The sequence below is a fragment of the Papio anubis genome, chromosome 2, assembly GCF_008728515.1.
Source record: "Papio anubis isolate 15944 chromosome 2, Panubis1.0, whole genome shotgun sequence".
In the NCBI taxonomy this organism is placed as follows: Eukaryota; Metazoa; Chordata; class Mammalia; order Primates; family Cercopithecidae; genus Papio; species Papio anubis.
This window is the reverse complement of record NC_044977.1, coordinates 181323703-181331195: the sequence shown is the minus strand read 5'-3', so window position 1 is coordinate 181331195 and position 7493 is coordinate 181323703.

Sequence of the window (7493 nt, the reverse complement as noted above, 5' to 3'; positions counted from 1 at the left end):
ACCATTCCAAGTCTACAGTCACATCAACCTGTTTTGGACCACAGCACTCCCTCCTGCCTTCATGGAGATGAATAAAGTGTAGGGATATATTATTGTTTTAAATAATTTTGTGAGATAAAGTTTACACATAGCAAAATACACAATATTAAGTCTGTATAGATTGTCTTTTTAATAGAGTTCCATTTATATGAATACAATCTGATATGGTTTGGCTGTGTCCCCACACAAATCTTATATTGAATTGTAGTTCCCATAATCCCCAAATGTCAGGGGAGGTACCAAGTGGGAGGTAATTGAATCATGGGGGCTGTTATCCCCATGCTGTTTTCATAATAGTGAGTAAGTTCTCACTAGATCTGATAGTTTTATGTGTCTGGCATTTCCCCTGCTGGCACTCATTCTTTCTCCTGTCACACTGTGAAGAGGTGCCTTCTGCCATGATTATAAGTTTCCTGGGGCCTCCCTAACCACGCAGAACTGTGAGTCAATTAAACCTCTTTCCTTTATAAATTAGTCAATCTTAGGTGTTTCTTCATCACAGCATGAGAACAGACAAATACAGTAAATTGGTACTAGGAGTGGGGTGCTGATATAAGGATACCCAAAAATGTGGAAATGACTTTGGAAATGAGTAACAGGCAGTTGCTGAAACAGTTGAGAGGGCTCAGAAGAAGACAGAAAAATGTGGGAAAGTTAGGAACTTCCTAGAGACTTGGAGGACTCAGAAGACAGGAAGATGTGGGAAAATTTGGAACTCCTACAGACTTGTTAAATGACTTTGAACAAAATGCTGATAGCGATATGGACAATGAAGATGAGGCTGAGGTGGTCTCAGTTGGAGATGAGGAACTTGTTGGGAACTGGAGTAAAGGTCACTATTGCTATGCTTTAGCAAAGAGACTGGCAACATTTTGTCTCTGCCCTAGAGAACTGTGGAACTTTCATCTTGAGAGAGATGATTTAGGGTATCTGGTGGAAGAAATTTCTAAGTGGAAAAGCATTCGAGAGGAAGCAAAACATAAAAGTTTGGCAAATTTGCAGCCTGAATATGTGACAGAAAAAAAAATCAAAAACAGAGCAACAACAACAACAACAACAAAGTCTTTTCTGGGGAGAAATTCAAGCCTGCTGCAGAAATTTGAGTAATAAGAAGACAAATGTTAATTACCAATAAAATCAGAAAAATGTCTCCAGGGCATGTCAGAGACCTTCATAGCTGCCCCTCCCATCACAGGCCTGGAGGCTTAGGAGGGAAAAATGGTTTCATGGGCCAGGCCCAGAACACCCTGCTCTATGTAGCCTCAGGACATTGTGCCCTGAGTCTCAGCTGCTTCAGCTCCAGCCATGCTTAAAGGAGCTAAAGGGTATAGCTCAGGCCATTGCTTCAAAGGGCAGAAGCCTCAAGCCTTGGAAGTTTTCATGTGGTGTTGAGCCATTGGGTTCTCAGTTCTTGAAGTCAAGAACTGAGGTTTGGGAACCTCTGCCTAGATTTCAGAGGATGTATGTAAATGCCTGCATATCCAGGAATAAGTTTGCTGCAGGGGTGGAGCCCTCATGGAGAACCTCTGGTAGGCAGTACAGAACAGAAAGGTGGGGTCGGAGCTCCCACATGAGTTCCCACTGGGATACTGCCTAGTGGAGCTGTAAGATGAGGGCCACTGTCTTCCAGACCCCAGAATGGTAGATCCACTAACAGCTTGCCTCATGTGCCTGGAAAATCCATGAGCATTCAATGCTGGCCCATGAGAGCAGTCAGGATGGGGCGGGGGGGGGGGGGGGGGGGGGCGTACCCTGCAAAGCCACAGGGGTGGAGCTACCCAAGGCTGTGGAAGCCCACTTCTTGCCTTAGTGTGACCTGGACATGAGACATGGAGTCAAAGGAGATCATTTTGGAACTTTAAGGTTAAATGACTGCTCCAGTTGGATTTCAGACTTTCATGGCACCTGTAGCCCTTTGCTTGGCCAATTTCTACCATTCAGAATGGGTGTATTTACCCAATACCTGTACCCCTATTGTATCTTGGAAGTAACTAGCTTGCTTTTGATTTTACAGGCTCATAGGAGGACAGGACTCACCTCATCTCAAATGAGACTTTGGACCTAGAGTTTTGGGTTAATGCTGTAATGAGCTAAGACTTGGGGGGACTGTTGGCAAGGCACAGTTGTGTTTTGCAATGTGAGGACATGAGATTTGGGAGGGGCTGGGGGGAATAATATGGTTTGGCTGTGTCACCATCTAAATCTCATCTTGAATTGTAGTTCCCATTATCCTACTTATCATGGGAGGGACCCAGTAGGAGGTAATTGAATCATGGTGGCATTACACCCATCCTGTTCTCATGAGAGTGAGTTCTCACAAGATCTGATGGTTTTATAAGGGACTTTCCCCACTTTGCTCAGCTCTCATTTTCTCTCCTGCAACCCTGTGAAGAGGTGCCTTCTGCCCTGATTGTGAGTTCCTTGAGACTTCCCAGCCATGTGAAATTGGGAGTCAATTAAACCTCTTTCCTTTATAAATTACCCAGTTTCAAGTATTTCTTTATAGGAGTGTGAGAATGGACTAATACACCATCCAATTCAACATATATATAATTTCCAGTATCCACAAATGCTTCATCACATCTCCTTATTACAAGGATAATAATTATGAGTCTGAATTTTATTACTTGAGATTATTTTTGCCTATTGTTGAACTTGATATAAATGGAATCATATAAAATACACTATTATATTGAGTTATTTCACCTAATGTGGTGTCTGTGAAAATAATTCAAGCTACAGAGTTTAACAGGTTTCATTCTTTCTCATTGCTCTGTAGTATTCTATCAGTATGTTACTATTTATTTACACATTCTACTGCTGATGGGAATGAGAGTATTTTCCTGCCTTTACTTACTATGATTGAAGCATCTACTGCATCCATTAATATTCTTGTACGTTTTTGTCATATGTAGCATTCAATTTCTCTTGGTTGCATGCCCAAGAGTTGAATTCTTGGGTCAAATAAATCTTATATATTTAGCTTCAGTAGAAATGGCCAAATATTTTTTTCAGAATATTTTTACATATTTAGACTACCACTAGCAATGTATAAACATTCTCTAATTTACATATTCACCAAATGTAGTATTTTTCATCACTTTAATTATAGCCTTTTTAAAATAATTTTAGGGTGGATATCTCTTGAAGCCCAAATGTGAGATTCAGTGTTGTGTCTGATGATTCCCTGGAATTGGTAATTAAATACAGCATACATAATAGACTTGTGAGTACCTCTGTTCCCACCTAGCTTGTAAGTCTGTTGTATGGAGTGGACTGAGTTGACTACGGATAATTCTTAGGATGGTTCTTTTAATCATCATCAGTATTTAATATTCAATTTTGGATGCACAAAGACACTCAAAGCTGCCCTGTTGGATTCCTTTGATATTCTTTTGCCTTCGGTGAGCTAATAATGTATAATGAACATTTTCATCTACTCAGTGCTGTTTTGAAAATAGATCATTTAAGCATTCCAGGGGATATTAGGCAACACTTTGGATGACAGATACAAGATCCAGGTAGTTTAGAGATGTATCATCTAGGAATAACTTCAGGAATATTTATCCACACAATATTCTAATTATACCCTGCTGTTTTTCAGACCTGACATTAGAAAATTTTTCACTGCCCTGAAGACTCCATCTACAAATAAACTGAAAAACTTAACACTTTATATGCATTATTGCAAATCTTACAGAAGCACATTACTTTTCAAAACAAAGTAGAAAGAAATTTTTGCAAGTCCAAAAGTGAAGTTTGTTAACCCAGGGAATTCACAGAGAAAGAACACAAACCAAGAAAGTAAGCAAAAAAGACAGGCCCACCCAGCCCACTGCTGCCACTGCTGCTAGCACCCATGTATATTATCTGGAGTCCTGAGGATTGTTCCACACTGCCTTCTACCACTAGAGCACATGCCCACAATCTAAAGGCCTAATGATAGAACAAAACCCCTGCTGCCAGGGCCTACATATGCCTCACAAATGCTTAGGGACTGGCCTACCTCACATGCTGTTGCCAATGCCAATGTTTATCTGTGCACACCACAGGGAAACCTGGGACTAGACAGCTCAGCTAGCTGCCTTGACTGTTGATACCTGGAAGCACCACTTGGGAGCCCAAAGGTTGATCTGCTACTACTACTGCCACTAAAAACGCCTTGAGTCCTGCTCAGGGGCCCAAGGGCCTGCCTGCTTCTGTCACTGTAGGTACCTAAGCATGCTTCCTAGAGGATTAATGACTGGCCTACCAGGACCTGCCACTGCCAGTGCCTGCATACATTACTTAGGTTCCCAACAACTGACATGTCTAGCCTATCATAGCCATTACTCACGTGCAAGGGACAGTTAGACAGGCAAAGCCTTATCCCAGCTTACACTAACTATCACAGCCTAAGCTACTGAGGAACTCACAGACATCACTGACACCTATTACAGCTGAGGAAGTTATGTAGAGATTACATTACTGCATACACCCAGAAATAGAGTCAAATTATCTAACTCAAACAGCATAATAGATACATCTACTGAAAAAGTTGTTTCCTACAAAAGTCAATCCATAAAATTGGAAGAAGTGACTATTAACACCAATGTGCACACATCAATGTGACATAAAAACATGAAAATGCAAGCTAACATGACACCTCAAAAAAATGCACAATAATTCTTCAATAATAAATAACAAAGAAAGAAAATCTATGAAAAGCCTTAACAAAACTTCAAAGTAATGATATTAAAGAAACTCATTGAGATGCAAAAGAACACAGAAAAACAACACAAATATTAAGAAGATAATTCATGATCCTGATGAGAAATTAAACAAAGAGATAGATTTTATTTTAAAGCCAGAAATACTGAAGCTAAACAATTTAGTAAATGAAATAGAAAATAAAATTGAGAGCTTAAACAATAGACTAGATCAAGCAGAATAAATAATTTTTGAACATCAACACAGGTCTTTTGAAATAACCAAGACAGACAAAAAGTGAATAAATATACACTTTTAAATAAAGAAGACATATGTAACATATGGGACATCATAAGGCAAGCTAATATTCAAATTTTGAAAGTACCAGAAGGAAAAGAGATGATTGGACAAAGGCATAGAAAATCTACATAATGAAATAATAGCTTAAAACTTCCAAAAGCTTGCAGAAATACAGACATCTAAGCACAGGAACCCCAAACATTCCCAAATAGATTCCACCCAAAAGGGTCTTCTCCAAGATATATTATAGTCAAACTGTCAAAAATCATAGACAAAGAGAGAATTCTAACAACAGCAAGAGGAAAACATCAGCTCACATATAAAGGAATCTCCATCAAACTTAAAGCAGATTACTCAGCAGAATCCTTAGGTACCAGGAGAGAATGTGATAGTATATTCAAGGTGCTGAAAGAGAAAAAAGCTATCATTCAATAATACCATACTCAGAAAATCTACCTTTTAAAATGAAAAAGAAACACAGTGTTTTGCATAAACAAAACTGAGGGAATTCATCACTACTGGATCAGACTTAAAAGAAATGCTTAAGAAGCCATAAACATGGAAGTAAAAGGATGATATCTATCATCAAGAAACATGAAATCCACTGACAGAGCAGATACACAAATGAGAAACAGAAAGGAGTCAAATGTTATCACTACGAAAAAAAAATCATCATATAATAAAGGAAAATAAAAGAGGAAGAAATGAACAAAGGATATGCAATACAATCAGAAAACCATTAACAAATGACAAATGTAAGTCTTCAGTTATCATTAACAACTTTAAAGCAGATGGTTTAAATTCTCTAATTAAAAGATAAAGACTGGCTGAATAGATTTTTTTTTTTAATGACCCAACTATAAGCTGCCTAAAAGAAACTCACCTCACTTGTCAAGGCACAGATAGACTGAAAGTTAAAAGATGAAAAAATATTCCACACAAATGGAAACAAAAAACATGCATGAGTAGCTATACACACACACATATACACATATACACACACACACACACACACACACACACATATGAGATGAAATAGACTTTATACAAAAAAGAGACAAAGAAGATTGTTACATAATGATAAAGAGATCAATTATGCACGACAATATAAGTATTGTAAATACATATGCCTTCAACACCTGAGCACCCTGATTTTTAAAGCAAATATTACTAGAGCTAAAAAGAGCTAAAAATATTACTAGAGCTAAAAAATATTACTAGAGCTAAAAGAGAGAGAGACCCCCCAAAACAATAATAGTTGGAAACTTCAACGTCCCACTTTCAGCAATGAACATACAATATAAACAAAAAAAGAAAAATCAACAAAGAAACATTGAATTTAACATGCGTTATAGACTAAATGGATCTCATAGATAATGACAGAACATTTTATTCAATGGCTACAGATTATATACTCTTATCTTTACCATATGGAAAATTACCCAGCATAGAACATATGTTAGGTCACAACACAAGTCTCAACAAGTTTTAAAAACTGAAATGACATTAATTATTGTTTCATATCACATGGAATAAAACTAGCAATCACTAAAAAGGGGAACTCTGGAAACTATAAAAATATATGAAAATTAAACAACATGCTCCTGAATGTTTGGTCAGTAAAGAAATTAAGAAGAAAAAAACAAAATTTTCTGTGAAAAATGAAAATGGAAATGTAACATCAAAATATAACATGTTATAACATATATTAAAAGCAGTGCTAAAAGTTTATAGCAATAACCATCTACCTCAAAAAGAAGAAAAATATTAATAACTTAATGATGCAACTCAAAAAATTAGAAAAGCAAAAACAAACCAAACCCCAAATTAGTAAAAGAAAAGAAATAATAAAGACTGAACCAAAAATAAATGTAATAGAGACTTAAAAGATAATGACAAATGTCTGAACAAAGGATGAACAAAAGAAAAAGTTGATTTTTGAGAAGATAAACAAACTCAATACACCAGTAGCTATACTAACCATGAAAACAAACAGAGAAAACCCAAATAAATAAAATCATAAACAAAAGTCAGACATTATAATTAATACAAGAGTCATTAGACATACTATAATGAACTATAACTATTTGGAAAACTGAGGAGAAATGGATACAATTCCGAGTACTCCAACCACAAGGTTGAATCAAGATGACATAGAAAATCTGGACCAACCAGTAATGAATAACAAGATTGAGTCAGTAATCAAGTTTCCCAACAAAGAAAAGTCCAGGAACAGAATGCTTCTCTGTTGAACTATACCAAACATATAAGGAAGAAGAACTGAGAGCAATTTTTTTTTTCTCAGACTATTCCAAAAAGCTGAAGATGAGGAGGTTCTTTCTAACTCATTATATGAGGCCAACATTGACCTGATATCAAAATCGACAAAGGACATAAAAGTAAAAAAGAAAACTATAGGCCAATATCCCTGGTAAATATAAATGCAAAACTTCTCAGCAAACTAC